This window comes from Eumetopias jubatus, unplaced genomic scaffold, assembly GCF_037043125.1.
Source record: "Eumetopias jubatus isolate StellerSeaLion01/CBP00866 unplaced genomic scaffold, mEumJub1_p1.0 scaffold_3, whole genome shotgun sequence".
Lineage (NCBI taxonomy): Eukaryota > Metazoa > Chordata > Mammalia > Carnivora > Otariidae > Eumetopias > Eumetopias jubatus.
The window spans coordinates 46,907,211-46,932,257 of NW_028274809.1; the positions used below are offsets into that span (position 1 = coordinate 46,907,211).

At 33.9% G+C, this 25,047-nt stretch overlaps 1 protein-coding gene across 1 annotated transcript in view; it reads left to right on the top strand.

Annotated features, from left to right (window-relative positions):
- CALCRL (calcitonin receptor like receptor) overlaps positions 1-25,047 on the top strand; it is a 101,938-nt gene continuing 76,891 nt past the window's right edge. The window contains exons 1-2 of the mRNA XM_028121223.2: positions 1-194; positions 21,650-21,717. The gene's annotated coding sequence lies outside the window, so the exon portion shown is untranslated. The remainder of the gene's footprint in view (positions 195-21,649; positions 21,718-25,047) is intronic.

Sequence of the window (25,047 nt, forward strand, 5' to 3'; positions counted from 1 at the left end):
GCAGAGAGTATCACCTCCTGATTTAGGATCATCAAGCTCTGCTAATTGGACCTCAGCCTGCCTGCGGGATTACATTGCAAGGCTTTCCCTGTCCCTCACCTTGCCCCGGGGGTAAATCTCTTCTGTGGAATCTCAGAAAATCAAATTCCATCCTAAGAATATTTCACCAAGAATTTCTTTAGAAGCTGTGCTGGGTAAGTACATTATTCAGAATAAATCTATGTATTCTGAATAGTATTCTCATTTAGTTTGGCAGTGTTTCTACTGTAGAATTTAGTGATATTGAAATAATATTGAAACATATTCTCATTTATTTCATATGTTAAAGAAACTCCAGTGTATTACTCCAAAATGTATACAAAATCTATTACTACTGGATATTATTATGTACAGTGATATTCTAGAAGATAAATTTGGCAAGTAATAAAAATCTAAATGGATTAAAAGGCATACTTCAAACAAGTAACTTAATCAGGGAACAATGCCTTTTAAAATTTGCTCTACTATTAGCTAGGCTTAAATTTTGACAGCTGGAAAACATTTCCCCCCCAGGAAGGGTCTTTAAACTTTTTATATAGTTAGTACTCTGAGAAAGGGGGGACAGAGTGACTACTTACGGGGTCCTGGAGTCTCAGTCACTCTGTAGTTGAACAAAATGGAGAATTAAAAGAAAAGTAATTACTTTGAATTTATTATGTGTCTTCTATTTGCCTTTCACCTTTATTTACACATATATATCTCCAACTATTGAACTAATAGAATTTTCATTGTTCATTGTTGCCAGATGTGGTTAAGTCTCTCTCTTGCTAACCCTGAATTGTTTCCGCCGTATTGGATCATGAGGTGGGCTACAAAAGAAAAAGAAAAAAAAAAAAAACCCAGCTAGGATTGAGAAAATGTTATTTGTCCATTAACTGTAATTTTACAACTCTTTAGCTAACAGCGTATTACTTCAATTTGTCTGGTATCCCTCTGCAGGCTTTTGGGGGAGGATGTGAAACAGAGATAACTGTGAAAAAAGAAAAGTAACAAAGTTTTCCCAAATATGTATGTCAGATTATTAAACATACAGATATCAATATGTATGTCAGGTTATTAAACAGAAATTAAAGTGTGTTAAAAAAATGTCCAGAAAAAAACTTACAGTACTGTTGAGATGAAACATCTGTTAATGCTTCCTTCACCAGTGCAGACTGTGCTGGACTGTTAGGAAACCATTGTCTACTCGGGTGTTGGTATAGAGCTGTCACAAATCTGTTGCTAAGAAAAATTAGCTGGCAGATTTGGGTTCAAATTATATTGACTGATATAATTTATTTATATAAAAATTAGATATCGGATTTGGGTTCAAATTATACTGACTGACATAATTTGACATAAGAACACACACACACACACACATATATATTCTTTCTCACCTATATAATTATACCCTGCAAAATGTCCTTCAGTGGAGAAATCCCGTACTTAATCACCCATAATCTGGCACAACAACAGTGGACTACAAACTCATTCTGAGTAACTCCCTCATAATTTTCTATGCATTTTTTCCACAAATTTCTCCAAATAATGGAAACTTCAATTGAGTCTTATTTTTGTGATTCTTAAAAATATTATGGCTGATTTCCTATTTCCTTTCCATCATCAATTGTACTGAATTCCCTGACACATATGTAGAAATGGAAAGCGTGTTTTTAGAAGGTGACTTTGTAAATAGCCATTAGATAATTAGGGAAGGAAATGAAAAGAACACATTAAATGCCTAACCCAATGCCATCGATTAGTAACAAAAATTAAAATAGCATTATTTTTAATTTAGATTATTTTCTTAAAGGAGGTATTATGTTAATATTGTATTTTATAAAAAGGAACTCCCCATAATTTTCTTCCATAATTTAATTAAATTTTTAAAAGTGTACTAATAGTATAACTTATAGGTTTTTTTGTTTTTTGTTTGTTCGTTTTTTTCAGGAACTACTGTTGAAAACCACTAAGAACTGAATTTCGAAGGTCATTAGGCAAAGACTTGTTATTTGAGAAAATAATTGAAAGTTAGAAATAAGAACTCATATTATTATATTCTAAAGTTTGCTTTCCTTAATGATAAGAGAATATCAGAGGATCAATGCATGCTTTCAGCCATAAAGAATTAACTTCTTTTTAAGATGCTATAGGATCATAAAATTAATGCAGAGTCTAAGGCCAGTTCTAAGTATGAAACATAGGATTCAGAAATCATAACAATAATGTGAGCTGAAGTATGTTTTACCTGCAATATTCAGTTATCTTTAAGAAATGTGCTTAATTATTACTACAAGTTCTTTTTTTTCTAACATATCTTAGCACTTTCCAAAATATTGTTTTGTTAGTTAAAAAATGTAAACTTTTAGAATATATAAAACTTCATTCACTCTAAAAAACAAAGATTGGAAAAAACAAGAAAACAAAAAGAAATTAGAATTGGTTCTGTAATTTTAAAAATTGTGTTAAATGAGTGACCAAGGTGTATATACTTTACTCGCTGGTGATGCCTAGCATAAGTTTAAATGGAACCAAAATGCTAGCATATTTAGGAGAACCTTCACATTCACTGTATTTTACCATTATTTTATGCATAATGAATTTATTTCAGTAAGAAATTCAAAATAATATTAAGACAAAGAAAGATGACCTTATATGCTTTATGTTAATGTGGATAAATCTTTTGATAACACATAAAACTAATCAAACTTCAGTTAATAGTATTATTACATATTTTTAACTTACATCATTTTTGTGACCATTATAACACTATTTACTTTCAATTTTTAGCTCCATGGTTAAAATTTGATAGTAACTTAATTTATAAGAATTGTCTTAGAGATATTTATACAAAAATTAACAAAACATTTTTTAAAGGGTCAAAATATACATTCACAAAACAAAACTGATTTTATACTCTGTGTATGACTATCAACACAGCTTGAAAAAATAATTCTTATTTTAGAGATATCAGGATTATGGTATCAACTTTTCAAAAAACATATATATTCAAAGGACATTATTTGAAATCATTGGCTTTATTCTCTATCTTATCTTTGCTTAGGATTCAGAGATGGCATTAACCCCAAAGCATAAGCTGTATCATTGCAATGGTGTTAATGAAAGACACTCAGTGTCAAATGTGTAGCACCTGAGTTTTTGACTCAATCAGACTAGCAGAATACTCTTAAGATGAAAAGTCAGTACATAACTGTTTAAAACATTTGTCTGTATCTGGGTTTGAAGTCCATGCATGAACTATAAACATTTATAATTTCTTAGGAAAGCGCTCTTTTTCTACCAAAGTACTTCTACCATGCAGCACTATTACATTATTTCAAGAAATAATAAGAAAATGTTTTGATGAAATTAGAAGGAAAATAAAAATTTACAAGAAACAGATCAGGGCTACAAACTAACCAGATATTTCAATTCCCATTTATTCCCATAGAATTCCCATAGGAATTCCTGCCCAAATTCCTTCATCAATAGCAGTTACACAACTCAAATAGTTTTCACACCTTAATTTTGGTTTACCTACCTATAATTTGGTTTATAATTTTGAAGATATAGAGTCTTAATTAGTATAAAATTGAAGCAGTAATAGGTAGAATACCTTTAATTGTAAAATTTGGAATGTAAGTATTGAGCTAGTGTTATTTAGGATAAAAGAACATATAATTAAATAAATTAAGTAAGCAAACCATTTAAATAATAGAAAATATATTTTTATACATTATATTGCCATTTCAATTTAAACAGAAAAGTCCTCAATAAATCTAGATTATTATTTTTTCATGTCTAATTAGTATTATAATTTTATTGGGCATTAAATCAATAATTTTTGCATTTTCCAATATTTGTGTAATCTTGAAAGCAAATTAGTTTTTAATTTAATAAATTATTTTACAAAAAATGAAGAAATGAATTTAATTTTTAACAACACAATAAAAGTCTTATTATTATTTAAAAATAAAAGAGAATCACTGGCTGTGAACTGAGTTAGAGTCTATGTTTATGAGATTACTAGTATTTTCAGATGATAATTACAAATATTTTCCTAGAACATGTTTCTTCCTTTTTTTCCTTTAGTTTGTTTACTTAAAAGAGATAGTATTCTACAAAACTAACACACTAATATATTATCGTTTGCAAAAGTGATCAAAATAGTGAATTTATTTTTTAAATGTAAAACAAGTTTTATCTTTTTATTCCTTTGTGCTTTGAATTAAATGTATGTTTTTTACCTTACTACCAACTAAAAGGTCAAAAATCTCAACACAGCTCAACCCAACATAAATATAAATAAGTAAATAAATAAATAACCAACCTACCCCTATAGTATTAAGGCTATAGCTCTATACTTTATTGAGGTTGTTGGATGGAGCCCAATTTTCAGAGAAATCTTATACCCCTTAACATGCAATGTATTTTTTAATTAGAAAATGTTAATATGGGGGCGCCTGGGTGGCTCAGTTGGTTAAGCGACTGCCTTCGGCTCAGGTCATGATCCCGGGGTCCCTGGATCGAGTCCCACATCGGGCTCCCTGCTCAGTAAGGGAGCCTGCTTCTCCCTCTGACCCTCCCCCCTCTCATGTACTCTCTCTCTCTCATTCTCTCTCTCTCAAATAAATAAATAAATCTTTAAAAAAAATGTTAATATGGCATAAACTTTTGTATAAATCTGTCATTATTTTTCTATTTGTGTTTAGGTTAACCTGAGCTCAACTGTGTTTCTTATGAAACCACAGTGACTCCTGAGCATGTCATTTGGTATATTAAATAACGGTGATACAGTAAATGGCAACTATCTGGTTTATAAGAGTGCCCCTCTCCTCACAGCTTAGTCACGTGGAGGTTCATTAGCATATTCATGAGCACACAGGCTTGGTTTTAGCAATCAAACTAAGATAAATTTGTCTAATATCCAAGTATCAATTTCATAAATTCTGCAAATGAGTATTAATCGAGTCCATCTTCATTAACATGATACCAATTGTTGTTTAGATATTTGGGGCATAAACCTCAATTTTGCCTTCTTTCCAAGGATAATTTGAAGGGAAAATCAGAACTTTGGTAAGTACTAGAGAAGAATAAAGCATGTTATAACTGAAAATAAGGAGGATTAAAACTATGCGAAAAGCATGTCGTCAAAATGTGTGTGTGTGTACGTGCTTTTTTGCTTAACTCTGTAGTTGTTTTCAAATGTGAGGCAAAAGAGCAGACTTACTTTTACTTAAATAATGGAAACCTAATATTAGACTAACATGTTTAAATATTTTATTAATCAGTCTACATATGTCTTCTTCAAAAAGTTATTTTCAATAAAACGTTCCCTGTTTGCCACAACTGCCTAGAATGGAGTACATTTCAGACAGCATTCATGTCATACATAGTGAGGACGCTGCTACATTTTAATTTTATTAGATATTTTAGTTAGTGAACTGGGAGTTTAATTTCCCAGTTCACTAACTAAAATATCTTTGAACTTGTCAGGTTTATTTGGGTAAATATATATATATATTGTCAGCTTAATCCTCTGGTCCTTGACATTATTAGATGAGTGCACATATCCTCATATTCCTGAGGGACACATAAATTTTATTTTTGCCTCAAACAGGAGAGTCTGCCTTCCCGGCTGCAGTTCTCCCTCCCAAAGTTAGCAGTGGATGAATTTTTCCATACTGCACTAATACAGGAGAACCCCTTTTCAAAGGGTGGCTTGCCCTATTGAGATCATTTAGCTGATTTCTTTGAGGATTTGCCTTCTGCCATGTACATTATTAATTACTCATGTATAAACTCATTTAACCTTCCCCAAAGCCTCAGGAATTATTATTATTGTTGTTGTTTATTGTTGCTTGCCAATAAGAAACTCCAAAATCAAGGCACAGAGCTTCTAAGTAATGGGCCCAAATCAGATAGTAATTCAAGTGGAGGTATCAAGAACTGAATCCTAGGAATCCAGACTCCAGAGCTCATGCTCTTAACCACTCTGCTTCCCTTTCCCATTGGTGGCTGGTATTTAGTCACCCCTAGTGTGAATGGATGCTGGTCCCCAAACCTTAGGTTAAAGTGCAGGTGGACCTCAGATATATTGAGGGTTTGGTTCTAGATCATCTCAATAAAGTGATACCATAATTAATAAAGCCAGCCGAATGAATTTTTTGGTTTCCCAGTACATATAAAAGTTATGTAAATAGTATAGTACAATAGCATTATGTTTAAAGAACAACACATATACCTTAATTAAAAAATACTGCTAAAATATGCCAACCATCATCTGGAGCTTTGAGTGAGTTGTAATGTTTTGCTGGTGGAGGGTCTTGCCTTGATGTTGATGGTGGCTGCTTTATCAACTAAGTTTATGGAGTATTCTAAATCCTTTGTTGTCATTTCAACAATCTTCACAGCATCTTTCCCAAGAATAGATTCCATTTCAAACCACTATCTTTGCTCATCCACAAATAGCAACTGCTCATCTGTTAAAGTTTGATCATGAGATTACAGCAATTCAGTCACATCCTCAGTCTCTCCTTCTAATTCTAGTTCTCTTGCTATTTCTACCACATCTTCAGTTATTTCCTCCACTGAAATCTTGAACCCCTCAAAGTCAGCCTTGAGGGTTGGAATCAGCTTCTCCCAAACTCCTGTGAATGTTGATATTTTGACCTTTTCCCATGAATCATGTATGTTTTTAATGGCATCTAAAATGGTGAATCCTTTCCAGAAGGTTTTCAGTTTATTTTGTCCAGATCCATCAGAGGAATCACTATCTATAGTAGTTTTAACCTTAGAAAATGTGTTTCTTAAATAATAAGACTTGAAAGTTGAAACTACTCCATTCATGGACTGCAGAATGGATGCTAAGCAGGCATGAGAACAACATTAATCAACATTCATTTCATTGTACATTAATCTCATTGTACAATCTCATTGTACATCAGACCTCTTGGGTGACCAGGTACATCTTCAATGAGCAGTAATCTTTTGAAAGGAATCATTTTTTTTCTGAGCAGTAGTTCTTGACAGTGGGCTTAAAATATTCAGTAAACCATGTTGTAAACAGATGTGCCATCCTCCAATCTTTGTTGTCCTATTTTATAGATCACAGGCAGAGTAGATTTAGCATAATCCTTACGGCTCTAGGATTTTTAAAATGGTAAATGAACACTGGCTTCAACTTGAAGTCACCAGCTGTATTAGCCCCTGACAGGAGAGTCAGTCTGTCCTTTGAAGCTTTGAAGAGGCATTGACTTTTCTTCTCTAGCTACGCAAGTCCTAGAGGACAACTTCTTCCTGTAGGAGGCTGTTTTGTGTACATTAAAAATCTGTTGTTTATTGTGGCCACCTTCATTAATGATCTTAGGAAGATCTTCTGAATAATTTGCTGCAGCTTCTACATCAGCACTTGCTGCTTCACCTTGCACTTTCGTGTTACAGAGATGGCTTCTTTCCTTAAACCTCATGAACAAACCTGAGCTAGCTTCAAACTTCTTATTCAGCTTCCTCACCTCTCTCAGCCTTCATAGATTGAAGAAAGTCAAGGTCATGCTCTGGATTAGGCTTTGGCTTAAGGGAATGTTATGGCTGGTTTGATCTTCCTTTTTATTTTTATTTTTTTAATTTATTTATTTATTTATTTATTTTTATGTAGTGTTCCATGATTCATTGTTTGTGTATAACACCCAGTGCTCCATGCAATACATGCCCTCCTTAATACCAACACCAGGCTAACCCATCCTGAAACTTTCTCCATTATCATCAATAAGACTCTATAGTTCTCTCAATATTTGTGTGTTCACTGGAGTAGCACTTTTAATTTCCTTCAAGAACTTTTCCTTTGCATTCACAACTTGGCTAACTGGTACAAGAAAGCCAGCTTTTGACCTATCTCAGCTTTCAACATGTCTTCCTCACTAAGCTTAATCATTTCTAGCTTTTGATTTTAAATGGGAAATATGCGACTCTTCAACTTCAACATTTAGGGGCCATTGTAGGGTTATTTTTTTTTTAAGATTTTATTTATTTATTTGAGAGAGAGAGAGAATGAGAGATAGAGAGCACGAGAGGGAAGAGGGTCAGAGGGAGAAGCAGACTCTCTGCTGAGCAGGGAGCCTGATGCCGGACTCGATCCTGGGACTCCAGGATCAAGACCTGAGCTGAAGGCAGTCGCTTAACCAACTGAGCCACCCAGGCACCCGGCCATTGTAGGGTTATTAATTGGCCTAATTTCAATATGGTTGTATCTTAGGGAATAGGGAGGCCCATGGAAAGGGACACAGATGGGTGAGCAGTCAGAATACACACAACATTTATTAAGTTTGCCATCTTATATTGGCATGGTCAGTGATGCCCAAAACAATTACTATAGTAAGATGAAAGAGCACCGATCGCAGATCACCATAATAATATAATAATAATGAAAAAGTTTGAAATACTCAGAGAATTACTAAAATGTGACACAGAGACATGAAGTTAGCAAGTGCTGTTGGACAAATGGTACTGATAAGCTTATTAAATGCAGGGTTACCAAAATCTTCAATTTGTAAAAAATACAATAGCCGAGAAGCCCAAGAAAATGAGACATGCCTGTGTATGGTAGGTAGAATCTGCAATTGGTAATTTCCCATCTTTCTTTCTGTATGCATTTTCTTCCACTAAGTTCCTTCATTTATACCTGTTTAACCCTCACCTTCCTCCAAACCAAACTCCCAGTAGTTACTCTCTATCCTCTGGTAGTTAAGAGTAGCTTGGGAAACAAAAATTTTGAAGAACTCTGTCTTCTTCAGAAAACCTCAGTGTTGCTCTTAAAGCCTTCAGCTAATTGGATGTGACCCAGACACATTATGCAGATAATCTCCTTTACTTGAAGTCAACTGATGTTAGATGTCAATCATATCTACAAAATACCTTTCAGCAACATCCAGACTAGTGTTTGATCAAACAGGGCACCATAGCCTGGCCAAGTTAACACATACATTTAACCGTTACAACTAGTTAGGGGCATTCGTCCATACTTGCTCTTTTTTCCCAAAAATTATTTAGGTTTTTAGATTTTGGAAATTCTTTAAAAATTCCTGCTGGAACAATAATTGGAATTGCAGTGTAGTCATTAGTTAGATTGAAAATGATTAACATCTTAATAATGTTAAGTCATCTAATTATGAGCATGGTATATATTCTCCAGTTACTCAGTGCTTTTTTTTTTTTTGGAGAGGGGTGGAGTCTGATTTGGTTCTAAATATAGGTAGAAGAAATATTTAAAACAATAACATTATAAATGAGGGAGGCTAAAAGATATAAGGTTTCTACACTCTCCCCCAAAAATGTAGCTTGTTTTTGCTCTACATGATTCACATAAGACCTTTCAGAATTGTTCTTTCTTTTATGAAATTAAAGTCTGTCTCCTTGCATATCTTATTTGGGGAACTTTCTGTTCACACCAGAATTTAATCCTATCAGAGAACAGTTATATGACTTATTGCTATGGAGGGGTGCTAGGGTTAAACAGACTGATCCTCAGTTTAGCAAGCACTCACAATGTGCCAGGCCCAGTGCTAGATGTTAAAGGTAAACAAGATAGGACCCCTGCTCTGGACAATATCAGCTCCACCTCCGTGCTCAATCCCGATTAAAGTATGAACTCTTGGGGTGCCTGGGTGGCTCAGTCATTAAGCGTCTGCCTTCGGCTCGGGTCATGATCCCAGCGTCCTGGGATCGAGCCCCGCATCAGGCTCCCTGCTCTGCGGGAAGCCTGCTTCTCCCTCTCCCGCTCCCCGTGCTTGTGTTCCCTCTCTTGCTGTGTCTCTCTCTGTCAAATAAATAAATAAAATCTTTAAAAAAAATAATAAAGTATGAACTCTTCATTTATTCTCCTGGCCTCCACTCGACTTTTCATCTTGTCCCAAGTTCAGGACTGAATGCCTGAAGCAGGATGTTTTCTAAAATGACAAAACTTGATAAATCAGATATTTTCTGTACATATTTATTATATTTGGGAAACCTTGGATTATAGATGAAACATAAAAAAAAAAAAACCCAACCCTGAAATAAAGAACAGTCTAATGGACTCTACCTAGTTCACAATTGTATGTGCTTTGGTTAAGATACTCTGAAATATCTTATTTTCAACTGCTTCTAATATAACTTTGACTTTTCATACTTTAACAGAAAGATTTCCTCGTATCTAAATTGCAAACATCATGGTTGGGTAACAGAAACTGTTCATTTTAAAGACAGAATGTGTTTAAAGATATTTTAAGAATAAAGCTTTGAAGAATGCTTGGTTTCATTAATTTGAACAGAAAGGCCTTCAAATGAGATATGAGCAAGTATTAAGGTTTAGAAAAAACTGGCAGGGGTGAAGCCCATAAAATGATTTTCCTAAATATTGTTTAATATTTTAATTAATTGAATTCCTCACATGAGTTAACTTCCTTAATTATACACTTTCCAAAAGGATTTCCTGTGCTGTGTTCCATGTTATCAGTTCAAAATTATTAGAAAACACTTACTGAATCTTTTTGATCATAAAATTAATATATGTCCATATTTAATGAACCAGATTCCAGTCTACTTCCTTCAAAATAAATACACCTAAATTAACAAAGAGTTTATGTTTGAGTCATTGTATAACTCAAATATCCTTTAAAAATTCACTAATTGTATGATTTTTCAGATTTAATCCTGAAAGCTGATTATTCACTAAATTCTCAACGTCACAAAAAACTACATATTTAAGGTTGCAAGCTCTCAACTATATCAGTTCCAGTACTCTCTGTACCATAAAGGACTACATGTTCAAAACTTTTCATGTTACATATAGTTCCTGAAGTTAGAGTCCTGAATAAGGTAAATAAATCTAGTTAATGGGTTTCTAACAGAAGTAGGAGACTCTAGCTCCATACGTCCTCAGAGGGTTTCGTTAAGTGTAACTATGATGTAGATCTTGAAGTAACATCTGCTTTAAAAAAAAAGTTAGATTCCTACATTTAGACAACATTCCACTCCTAATTACTCAAAGTCATATAGACTTAAGGGATTGTTCTACATTCTGGTCTATGATTTTACTTCCAGATATAACTGCATAATTTTATAATCAGTGAAGGACACAGACTGTAAATAAAACGTATGAGCTTTTCTAGCTTTTCTATCAATTCTAACTTGGATAACACTTTAGAATTAAATTTATAATAAGCAACAAAGGTCATTGTGCATCATATTTATTGATATAAGATTATAATAGAAATTAATGAAGGAATACCTATTTGAATGAATTAACCAACTTTTTTAAGTTTATTATGTTTCCTTTACTCTTCATCATTTATCCGTCATTACAGCACCTGAATATAGAAAAAATGCTAATCTTCCTTATTTGTGGGCCTGTAGTTCCTGGATTCCAGACTTCAGTATTTCTTCTTCCTTTAGACAAATATACTTCTTGTTAGTACTTCTGGTATCAACTGGCATAAAATTGAAGAAAGGTAAACACATTATCTGAAACAAGATTAAAAATTATCTGTGGATTTCTTTTAAAGAGCATAGGATGCTCTTCTCTCAGAAATTCATATGCCACCTTCCTCTCCTCCCTGGAGTCTTTGCTCAGATACAGACCTTTTTTGGGGACCTAACCTAGACACTATTTAAAGTCAGCTACACCTACACCACCATAACCCTTTTGCTCATCTTCATCTATTTTAGTTTGTGCGAGCTTTTTCCTGTAACATCAATCCCATTGCAACAAACCATCAACTATAATTTACATATATTCTATGTTATTGTTTATTTTCTGTCCATATCTTTAACACATAAACTCTACAAGTACAAGCACTCTGCTTTTTTTTCACAAATATATCCTAAGCATCTAGATAAGTGCCTGAACCTAGTAATGCTTAATACTGCTCAATAAATTATTAAATGAATGAATATATTTCTTTGTATCAGTCTCCACAGAAAACTAGATGGTGACTCTATGATTTTGTATGCAGTTATACAATAGATGCTAGAGCTGAAATTTTGAAGGTGTTAGAAACATGACCCATCGCCAAAGAGAAAATATTCAGAAACTAATTATCATTTTATTATTCTTAGGTCAACCTAATATTTATCCCACTGCTCTTATAAAGGGAAATAAATTAGTAAAGATGGTTTCTGTAACATAGTTAGTGTTCAGGTTTCACTGAATTCCAAGGAGTGACCTTTCAAACTAGGGTAAATGAGAAGGTTGCTTGGTATTTTAACACAAAATGTTGAAGCATTTCCTCAAATGGCCAAACAATGGCTGAACTTGGCAGAATTTCTTGTTGAAACTGGCAGACTTGCCAACTGTTGTCTCCCAACAAAAGTCTTACTCCATTACTTATTGCCTTTCTGGACAGTAACACTAAAAATTCTATAGAAGGAGGAAAAACTTAGCAGTGAAGTTGAAAAAAAGTAAAGCAATCATTTAAAATATGTATATATATATATGTAGAATACAAGCTTGTTTAATTCACAAAAAATTGTACAACTGTGTGATAAGTTATGTGTTTGAAAATCTATTATTTATCAAGCTTCTAAGTGTTGATTTATAATATTTAAAGATAATTCTAAAAAGAAAACCAACTGTCAATGCCCTTTCATCCTTGTATAGTTTTGGACATTTTCCAAACATTAAGCCAAAGAATTTTTTTAATAAACTGAAATATATATTTGTCATTACATAAAGTCATGATTTGTTTGAGGGCTTCATGATGGGTTTTCACAAACTATATCTTCTGAATTGACTCATCTCACAAGTTATGATGATACTTGTTTTTTTAAATTCAGATTCTCTATGTGTTGAAATTCATATATTTAACTTTATTTTCTTTTAAAACAGAGTGCTAATCATTCATTTACCTAGAAATATCATAAGAGGGTTTTTTTCTTCTGAGCCCAGATACGCATGTCACTTGTGTGTAACAATAATAATTGTTATGAAAACATAAATGTTATGAAACAGTAATTTTCCTTTGAGAAAAAGACTGCTTCTTAAATTATGCTCATAATATTCAGAGAAAATGTGTATATAAAATGTGTTTAAGTTAGTTTACTGTTTATTTCAACATATCATCTAATAACACACTGGCTGAATTTTAAACCACAAGCAACAAAACCAGCTTGGATTAAACAACTCTCTGTCCTGAATGAAGTATTGCTCAAAACGTAAGAGCAAATTGTCAAATAGCTTCTTCTTCCCACCATCCTTTCCTATTCTTTAACTTTTCTTGCCTGACTTTATTGGATATGGTCATTATCAAATAATGTACTTATAATAAATTCTTGATTACAAAACATAAATGATAACAATGCCCTTATAAAAACTGTATTTTGTTTTAAGGATTAGTCTACATTCAATTTATTCTGGTATGTTTATAGATAGCATCACAACCCAATATTCTACAACACATTTTCTTTGTCCCAAGTAGCTTAAAATAGACAAAATTAATAATAATAAAATAAAGCTGAGACCAACAGACAATTGACAAATTTTAATCTAGATGAGCTTGGCAAAATGCTGAAAAAAAGCACTTAAAAATAAACTTTACATCAATAAAAGCCCCAATAGAAGTTTCAATTCAAGTACTTCATTTTAAAATATTTTACAGGGGAACCTGACTGGCTCAGTCAGAAGAGCATGCGACTCTTGATCTCAGGGTTGTGAGTTCAAGCCCCACATTGGGTATAGAGATTCCTTAAAAATAAAATCTTTTAAAATAGGAGCACCTGGATGGCTCAGTCGGTTAAGCATCTGCCTTCAGCTCAGGTCATGATCTCAGGGTCCTGGGATCGAGCCCCACATCGGGCTCCCTGGTCAGCAACAAGTCTGCTTCTTCTCCCTTTGCCTATGTGATATCTCTCTCTCACTCTCTCTCAAATAAATAAAAAAAAATCTTAAAAAAATAAAATAAAATCCTAAAAAAAAATTTAAAAATAGAATGCAAAAAGGACTAATTTCTTACAGTGAGCAGACATACTTTATACTTTCCTCAAGCTAGTATCAGTCCTTACAGTGACAAATAGATACTCACAGTAGTCTGATTCAGAAAAAGGCAGTGCCAAAATATTTGTTCTCTCTCATCAAGATTCAAGGGAGACACCACATATTCTCGAGAGCCTTTTCTAATAGTGCTACTTGTAGGATGAAAAAGGCTGTTTTGAGGTTTGAATAATTGCCTGATATAAAAAATTGCTGTCAATTTAAAATAGTTTCACTAAATATTACAATTGGCTCTTGGCTGCATAGTGGATTTTAAGATATATCCTAATATACATATATATATATTAGTAATTTTTCAGCTTTTATATCTGCTAGATCACCTTGACTGTGTTAAGTATCTCTGTTCCAGGAGATTGATAGTAACACCAGAGACATAGTTAGCTAGCCTACAGCATAGAATAGGACCTTAAATCAATTTTGTAGTTCATGATGTTGCCCAAACAAATGTTATTAACAATTCTCTAATTAGTCCTATTTTAACTAATTCCTCTTTCTAGCTGTCCTCACCTCAGACATCTCTAGAGGAACAAATGTGCTGTCTATGTTTACATGCATCGAATCCTGGAGTAAATCCAGAACACTGCATTTTGTTACAGGTCTGGCGACAGTATCTTTAGTAAATGACAAGATGAAGGGTTTGAAGATTCACCAGAAATTGATAAAACAAAACATGAAAGGAACAAGTTAGGGAGTGAAGGGCCAATCTGGAGAACAGAGAAAAGAGAAGATTCAGAAAATTTTTCATCTAGAGAATAGATATATATGACTGTAAGAATACAGTCATATATAAATGTGCCATTAACTTAGTAATTATTGCTTACTGAGTAAACAGACTGACATAATATCAGAGTGCGAGATGCGTTTGAAAGTAAAAGAAATTAGATCAAGAAAAGGGAGTGAACAAAATAGAAAAGAGAGAAGATAAAAGGGGAGGCAATAAAAGAAGATAAATTGGTTCAATAAGATATATTTTATTTGCCAGAAGGTTAGAAAGTACAAATCCAGCACTGAACTGCATAAATTAAGATGCGGAGACACTTTGAATACATGGCCATGGACAAAAAGTTAGTATGCAAATGCCTTCCAACTGCTTGGCCAAACAGTTCAGATAGGAAAACTTTATCTACCCTTTTTTTCCTTTAATTTTTTTTGTTATGTTAATCACCATACATTACATCATTAGTTTTTGATGTAGTGTTCCATGATTCATTGTTTGTGCACAACACCCAGTGCTCCATGCAGAACACACCCTCCTCAATACCCATCACCAGGCTAACCCATCCCCCCATCCCCCTACCCTCTAGAACCCTCAGTTTGTTTTTCAGAATCCATCGTCTCTCATGGTTTGTCTCTCCCTCTGATTTCCGCCCCCTTCATACTTCCCCTCCTGCTATCTTCTTTTTTTTTTCTTAACATATATTGCATTATTTGTTTCAGAAGTACAGATCTGTGATTCAACAGTCTTGCACAATTCACAGCGCTCACCATAGCACATACCCTCCCCAATGTCTATTACCGAGCCACTCCATCCCTCACCCCCCAACCCCACTCCAGCAACCCTCAGTTTGTTTCCTGAGATTAAGAATTCCTCATATCAGTGAGGTCATATGATACATGTCTTTCTCTGATTGACTTATTTCAGTCAGCATAACACCCTCCAGTTCCAGCCATGTCATTGCAAATGGCAAGATCTCATTCCTTTTGATGGCTGCATAATATTCCATTGTATATATATACTACATCTTCTTTATCCATTCATCTGTCGATGGACATCTTGGCTCTTTCCACAGTTTGGCTATTGTGGACATTGCTGCTATAAACATCGGGGTGCACGTACCCCTTCGGATCCCTACATTTGTATCTTTGGAGTAAATACCCAGTAGTGCACTTGCTGGGTCGTATGGTAGCTCTATTTTCAACTTTTTGAGGAACCTCCATACTGTTTTCCAGAGTGGCTGCACCAGCTTGCATTCCCACCAACAGTGTAGGAGGGTTCCCCTTTCTCCGCATCCCCGTCAACATCTGTCATTTCCTGACTTGTTAATGTTAGCCATTCTGACTGGTGTGAGGTGGTATCTCATGGAGGTTTTGATTTGGATTTCCCTGATGCCGAGTGATGTGGAGCACTTTTTCATGTGTCTATTGGCCATTTGGATGTCTTCTTTAGAAAAATGTCTGTTCATGTCTTCTGCCCATTTCTTGATTGGAGTAGTGGTTCTTTGGGTGTTTAGTTTGATAAGTTCTTTATAGATTTTGGATACTAGCCCTTTATCTGATATGTCATTTGCAAATATCTTCTCCCATTCTGTCGGTTGTCTTTTGGTTTTGTTGACTGTTTCTTTTGCTGTGCAAAAGCTTTTTATCTTGATGAAATCCAAATAGTTCATTTTTGCCCTTGCTTCCCTTGCCTTTGGCGATGTTTCTAGGAAGAAGTTGCTGCAGCTGAGGCCGAAGAGGTTGCTGCCTGTGTTCTCCTTTAGGATTTTGATGGACTCCTGTCTCACATTTAGGTCTTTCAACCATTTTGAGTCTATTTTTGTGTGTGGTTTAAGGAAATGGTCCAGTTTCATTCTTCTGTATGTGGCTGTCCAATTTTCCCAACACCATTTGTTGAAGAGACTGTCTTTTTTCCATTGGACATTCTTTCCTGCTTTGTCGAAGATGAGTTGACCATAGAGTTGAGGGTCCATTTCTGGGCTCTCTCTTCTGTTCCATTGATCTATGTGTCTGTTTTTGTGCCAATACTATACTGTCTTGATGATGACAGCTTTATAATAGAGCTGGAAGTCCAGAATTGTAATGCCACCAGCTTTGCTTTGCTTTTTCAACATTCCTCTGGCTATTTGTATCTACCCTTTTGTTTGGGAAATTGGGTTGAGGGTTAAGCCTAGAAATTATTCCTTCTGATAAGAGGTGAAGAGTGTTTATGAAGAATTCGTGAGAGGCAAACACCACCTCCTGGATGATAATCATGTTCTAAGGCTTGGGCCCTATTAGTCAAGATAATGACCGTACTTTTGAGGGTTCATAGGGTCTGACCTACTGGCAAGTCTTAGTCTGTCTAGGACACTTTTTCAAAAGGCAGCACAGACATTGGGCTATATTCATCATACCACATCTAAAGCAGCAGAACTGTTTGGTAAAATACAAATCCCTTGGCTCATTCCAAATCTACCAAATCAGGCTGAGATCACTCAGCATACAGAGGGAAGAATGCTTAAATGATCCCTGTGTGCCCTGAAAATAGTTTTCTCTCTACTGAATTCTGGATGTGGTGAGACTTAAGACATAAAAACACAGTTAGGTTCAAATTTATAATAACAAAATAAAAGCATGAACAAGACACATGTTTAAACCAAGTGATTCTCTTTCTAAATAATAAAATAAGTGTTAATTCACATGAACTACATATAAATAACAAGACATATATATTACTTTCTCTTCTAATTTTGGCTTTGAGAATTATTAGTTTTGTGATTTGGGGGTGCATTTTCCCTGTCTGAATCATCCTAAAAGTCTTGAGAACCTGGTAATAATCCAAAATACAACTTTACTGACCCTTTCCTCTTTCACTGGACTCAGGGGTAAATACACACACACACACACACACACACACACACACACAATTGATTCATGGGCTGTTCATCATTGGTGTTCCAAAATTTCCTCCATACAACTAAGAGAGTAACCTAAAGTCAAATAGAATTCATACACCTAAATCATATTTATAAAATTCTTAGTGTTTAAATTGTGCATTGACTGTGATTTAACTGTGAAATATTCAAAGGGGGTCTATCTTAACAATATCCTGACAAAAGTAAGGTAAACTTTCAACTTGGATTGGTGATGTGTGAGGCAGCTGCATTTCTCCCACCCCAGTGCTCTGACCTATCCCAAATACATTGCATTTTGATATTTTGATCCATAAATCCACAACAAATGCATAATCCCAGATTAAGGAATTATACTCTTCATACTGTTCTACAAAAATGTTTTCTAATTTTGAAAATCTTGTACATACAGAAGATTATACATAGCATAAATATACTGTTTAAATAAATAAATGCCTGTTTATAGAACCCAGCTTGTCCAACATGTTCCTCTTAGTTAAGTCACACACATGGCCCCAGAAGTAAGCCATTACCCAAACTTGTATTTACTATTCCTTTGCGTTACTTTATGGCATTATCACATACGTACATTCTTTTAAGCAATGTGTTATTTAGTTTTGCTGTTTTTATTTTTATTTTTATGAAAGTGCAATCACTCTGAATATAGTCTTCGGAGATTGCTTCTTTCATTTAGCATTTTGGAGATGCAGCCCTATTAATGTATGTAGCTGTCTTTCTTTTCACTGTTGGAGTGTTCTATGGTATGAGTATACCATAGTGTATTTCATGTGGATTACTTCCACCATTTTACTATTACAAACAATGAAGCAGTGAACGTATTTTTTACGAATCTCCTGGTACACATATGCCTGAGTTTCTTCAGGGAATACTGTTTCGAGTGGGATTTCAGGATTTTAGCAATTCAAAGTGCTTGTACCAATTTATCCTCTCATCAACAGGGTATGAAGTTTCCACTGCACCACATCCTTTCCAACACTTTCTATTATTGTTAAACTTTTAAATTTCTGCCAGACTGGTGGGAGTAATGTAGTATTTTCATTGTGACTCAGTGTAAAATCATTGTGATTTTAATTTGCATTGCCCTGATTATGAATCACAGCAAATTCGTATGTAGAAAGAATTAAATTTTTTCTCTGAAACATTTGTTTTTAATTGGGTAGCAGTGACTTCATGTTGTAGAATTATGGGTAAGCCACTTTTGTTCATAATTATTTAAGAGAAGGACTATCTTGTTTTGGTTAGGTGGTCCAGGAAAAGGAGAAAGTGTATTTTATTACTTTTAAAACTGGGAAGGTATAAATAGCATTTCTCAGCATGTCAAGAACACAAACTGATAATGCCTAGAATCCTATCTCTAACTTCCCATTTCCTTTATTCAAATATCCCATCAAACACACATCAAAACCTCTTTTAAAAATAAAGAGAGGAAGAAAATGAATAATTCCATTCAGATGCATGTGCACTTTTTTAATAGACTTTATTTTTTAAAGCAGTTATAGGTTCACAGCAAAATTAATTGGAAGGAACAAAGACTACCCATACAGCTCTGTCCCCATTCATGCACAGTTTCCCTCACTATCAACGTCCGCCGTCAGACTAGCATATTTGTTACAATTGAGGAACCTACAGTTGACACAGCATGATCACCCAAAATACATAGTTTACATTAAGGTTCATTCTTGGTGTTTAACAGTCTATAATTTTGGACAAGTGTATAATGACATGTGTTGTATGCTTTTTATGATTTCTTGAATAGTTAAAATCATTTATGGAACTTACAAATCTCTTGAAAGAGATAGTGTCTCTCTACTGTGGTAAAAATTATTTCTTATACAGAAAAACACTATAGAAGGCATTAGAGTTTGTGTCTTTCACATAATCCCTCATTTTGGAAACCACTTGATTGTCCTTATACATATTAGCTGAATCTAACCAATATATTTTTTCAATGTTTTGTTTCTTCTTACTAAATATACTTAGAGTTACATCTTTTTAGCTGAATTGTTGTGCTTCATTATGACATTACATTAATAAGGTTTATCTATTATTCTTATTTGTTATATTTCTTTTCTTTGTTTTTAGGGTTTAGTTGATTTTGATTTCATTTTCTAATCAGTTCAGCCAATGGCACTACTTGAACAAAATTAGCTTTCTCTTGAGTTTTCTCTAGATAGATCTATCTAGAGGCTTTATGTTTTCTTTGCATCTTTTCTTCTTCGATGTTAGTTAACCTTTGGTACTACAGACACAGATATTTTTCAGAGAAAAGTGGAAGTCAGACCATGCTGACATATGCATTATTTTATTAAAATGTACAACACTTTGGGGTGTCTGGGTGGCTCAGTTGGTTAAGTGCCCAACTGTTGATTTTGGCTCAGGTCATGGTCTCAAGATTGTGCAATCGAGCCCCACAAAGGGCTCTGCACTCTATGGGGAGTCTGCTTGAGATTTTTCTCTCTCCCTCTGCCCCTCCCCCTGCTCATTCTCAATCTTTCTCTCTTGCTCTCAAATAAATAAATAAATCTTTTTTAAAAAGTACAGTGTGTTTACTAATCATAATTACTTCATCAGTAAATTTTCTGATAGCCAGAAGAAACTACTGACATATTTGTTTTTTACTTATCCCAAATCCCCAAAATGGTGGAAAGAAGCATTTTCAGCTGGAGTGAAAATAAAATCTCTAGAGCCATGCAGAAGAAAACCAGTAACACTTCATGGTCCTTTCTATTTCATGTGCTATTTTCTAACAAGTTGGGAAAATACTCAAAATAAACTTCAACTTTGAACCTTCTGAATTCTATATATATGCCAGTAAAGCCTGAGACTGACAAGAGTTTTTATTTTTTCCAAAATAGCTTGTAGAAAATCCAGATTCTAAAAATGTGCAGTGGTTGTTGGTGTAAAAATACACATCTCCTTAATAAGACTAGATCATGATCCTAATTGTAACATATACTACACAATTTAAAATAATATATAATAAATTATTAAAAATATGTGAAGATGGACAACTTTACAAACTAATCCAAAATGTTTTTTGAGTCACAAAAATCTGATTACAGAGATTGCTTTTAACATAGCTTTCTTAACTTTTGAGTTTTCATTTAAATATCCCTATTGACTTCATAGAAATCCTTGGCAATAATTCAAAGGTTATTTTTAGAAGTAGCTACAAATTGATGATCCATAAAAGTAAGTGCAAAAAAACCCTCTCAAATCACAATATAAACTAATGGAGATAAATAATTTGTGAACACAAATTTGACATCTTTGAAATTCAGTAAGTCCAAATACCATGTAAGTGCAAAGCTGGATTAAATTCAATTATAGCTATATCTTGCCTTCAACATTAGTTTGAGTCTGAAAAGAAGCATAAACCCCATTTATATACATTAAGGCTTTGTTCAGTGGTGGGTGAATCTCGCTTTTTGGTAATGTCTTATTTAAAGAAAGTTAAATGCTAACCTGCCATGATTTAGCTTCTGCCTCCTTTTTTGACAAGATCTGTGATGCTCTTTGCCTCTCACTCATTCCAGTTTGATCACATTGACCTTTCTGTACTTTGAACCAGCTACGTCATTCCACCCTCAGAACCACTGACCAATCCTTCCATACTTCCAGGAACAACCTTTCTCCCAAACATTTCAGGGCATCCACCCCTTCCGACTGCTAAGATCTTGAACAACAAGGACCATCCTTCATGTTTGTGCCCCTTAAAATCTTCATTATTAAAAAATAAGGTGCCAAGAACAAAGTTCTTGATTACTTCCAGGTTAGCATGATGGCAACCTGGCAACCTAAAAGTTCCTGACACATCTCCCAACTTCCCATTAAAATTCAGCATTTAAAATACAGGGGTTTATGGTTTGAACAAAAAACCCACACTGGTATATAACTAAGTTAAATTCTGTAAAAATCCCATTATTCACTACTAATATTACCAAATTCACAGGAATGTTCTCTTGTCATCCAGGGTTCTACGATGATACACCAACCACTTGTGCTGCCACCTGTCAAAACTTTGGATGGCCCTACTTTCAGGTATTGCATACATTACAAAAGAACATTCAGGACCTAAATAAAGGAACATGTTGGATTTCCAATGAAGTTGAGAATAATATGAACATGTTAACAATAGTAAGAAAGATTTCACAGAATGATTTATAACTTAATGTCAAACAACTCCCGAATAAAGGAAAACTTTGAAAGGTAGTCTAACAAAATGCTGGTAGAGATGGACATATGGACAACTGGAAACCTTATGAAGTTATTTCCTGGACCTCAGGGTAGGCATTTAGTCCCTAAATTCTTGTTCTCTTGGCCAGAGAACTAGGAGTGTTTAATTAATTTGAATGGGTCCAATCAGATTTATTAATATTAGTAATTTGATAATATTTGCCACAAACATACGTGTATGTACATACATGCACATATACAACGTCTGTAGTTACCCTTATTATAACTATATATATATATGTATTTCTATATGGATTACATAGAAAGCAAATTAAGTTTAACATTATTAAATAATAGAGCTAGGTTGCTCATTTGAACTAAATAACTTTCCTCTGTAGAGTTCTTTCTTTTCTGAATCATATAGTCACTGTTCTAGTCCTATATATGATTGTAAAACTTTCCCATAATTGGAACATAAGAGGATATCACTTATAAATAAGGGAACAGGAAAATGGGGGGTAAGCTGTTTTAAAGATCTAAGTTGTTCTAGAGACTATTTTTAGAACTCCCTGGCCAAACAGTTTCCACTTCAATCCTGGGCATTAATTACAAACTTCAGGGGCACTGGTGCTTCCAAAAAGATTACTGTTGTAGACAGATATGTCTTCTAATTTATATTTAGCATTATACTTCCATGTCAATAACATATTAATTATGCAATTATTATTACACCTCACAGCCCCCTTCCTGACAAAATTAAAGTAGTTTTCCTGTCCTAACTTATTTTTAGACTGCAAAGTATTTAACAATTCAATCATGTATCATCCTGATAAACTATAATAGCATTAATGAAAAAAGGCTCCTAAATAATTTTATCTTAAATTCAAAGCTGAGTGACATAATTCCTTCTTCTGATTTTTAAATTCCCAAGTCATTCTGCTGGACCCAAAAATAGACCCTCTAATTATTCTTTTTCCCACAGCTTGTCTTTGGGAACTCATCATTGTTGTTCTATCCTTTTATGTGTCAGCTTCCTTTGCACATTACATTTTATATGACTCACTGTTCCTTAGAGCAAGGTTTATGCTCAAAATGCCTACTTATATCTGAAAGCTGGATTTTTCTTCCTGAGCTTTTTTTGTCAAGTGGAGCCAGATCAATTTTTATAAGCCCCAATTTTGCTTAATGAAGACATATAGGAAGGAGCATAAAATGGAAGAAAATTCACTTACTAGGCAAAAACTGATTTTGACCTCCACTGTCTGTGTGTACCAGTCATCTTTATGTGGAAACTAAGAGGATTATACAATATTTTTTCTAAGTGTCTTTCCAACTTATAAATTTTAACATCTATTGATGCTTTGAAGGAGATAAATTGGAAGTGGCTTGAAATGAAAGGTACAAATTTAAACTGTTTTCTCTTCATTAGATTGATCTCTGACTTGAGGAGTATTGCTAAGATTTTTTGGGAGAAGTTTAATAAAAGTTTAAATACTACTCTTCTGTAGTATTTAAAATTTTATTTTTAACAAGTATTGTTTAGAGTGAATATGTATTTAAATTCCAGCAGAAAAGATGTTGAAAAATTGTCTCTGGGGAGATTAAAAAATATAAATGAGAACCAGGATTGCAGTTTGCTATCATATTAGTTTGACTCATCTATGGTTTAATTTTAACCTAATGAAAGAAGCACAGAACTGAAACTTAGAGAACTCCTAGTCTTAGATCATCTACTATGGCTGTGGGATAGAAGGCAAAAAGTCTCCTAAATTCCTACTTTCCAAATCTGTAAAATCAGCAGCTTTCACTATAAGACTTCTCAGGGTCCATTCAGCTCTGAGATTGTAGAACCTCTGAATGTAACTATGGTGAATTAAAGATAGGAATGAGATAAAATATTATCTGAAGTTCTTTGTAACAAAGTGATTTGTAATAGTTCAATTATAACTTTGAATATTTTTGCACTGCTTTATTTAATCATCAATTAGACTCAAAAACAGAACCGATGGTTGTGAGGTGGGAAAGAAAAAAATAAAGAGAATATCTCTGGCTAGATTGAATTTTGGCAATAGAAGGATCTGTTTCTAGTTACCACTACTGTTTAATAATCTTACTAAAAATCCTTTTATGTCCCAACATAGCAGCAATATTAATTTTTAAATTTCTAATAATTTGATAGTCCACTTTCACATTTAAATCTTAATCCAACTGAAACTGAATCTCAGATATACATTTTTCCTCCAAATTGATAGACAGGTTTATCGATACTTTTCATTAAGTAGTTAACCTTTTCTATTACTGATTTGAAATTTAACTAAATTGTTATATTTACTAAATTCTGTTAACAAAATTATTTTGAAGGGGTGCCTGCGTACTCAGTTGGTTGGGCTTCTGCCCTTGGCTCAGGTCATGATCCTAGGGTCCTGAGATAGAGCCCCATGTCTGGCTCCCTTCTCAGCGGGGAGCCTGCTTCTCCATCTCCCTCTACCACTCCCCCTGCTTGTGCTCTCTCTCTCTCTCTCTCAAATAAATAAATAAAATCTTAAAAAAATTATTGTGGATTCTAAGGTCCATTTGTCTTCTGCTATTTGTTCAGTTAAACTTTAGAATTATTCATTACCTTGATTGCATTACATTTATAGATTATCGGGGAGATAATTAAGCATCTTCATACATTTTAGTTTTTCATCTACTAATACAGTGTCTATTATTAAAAATTATTTTATGCCTGTAAAATAATTATATATATTTTCAAAATGGCTCTACCTGCAGAAATTGTAATAGTAATGCAATCAAGTAGGATTTTTAAAAACATTCATTGACAGTCATTTGTACAGGATTTTTTTAATAAAATTTCACCAAGGTGCATATTTTGTTGCATAGAAGATTTTGAACAAGGAAGACTTCATTGAAAATTTTCCTAGGAAAAGATTAGAAGAGTTTTGCACAGTAGCCAGGCAATCACTTCAAAGGAAAGGGAAGACAACAAACATTGCAGTTTTTCTTAAAATGTCCTGCTCATTCAGTGATTTATTTTCTACCTTTCTCTATCTTTCTGGCTTAATTACAATAAGATTAATTGGATCTGGAATAATGTGACTAGATACTATACTACATATAACATATGGAAGTGAGCTGTTGGTGCTACTAGTAAGCGAATAAATACAAGGCTTTAATAAGCAATGGGCTGGAACA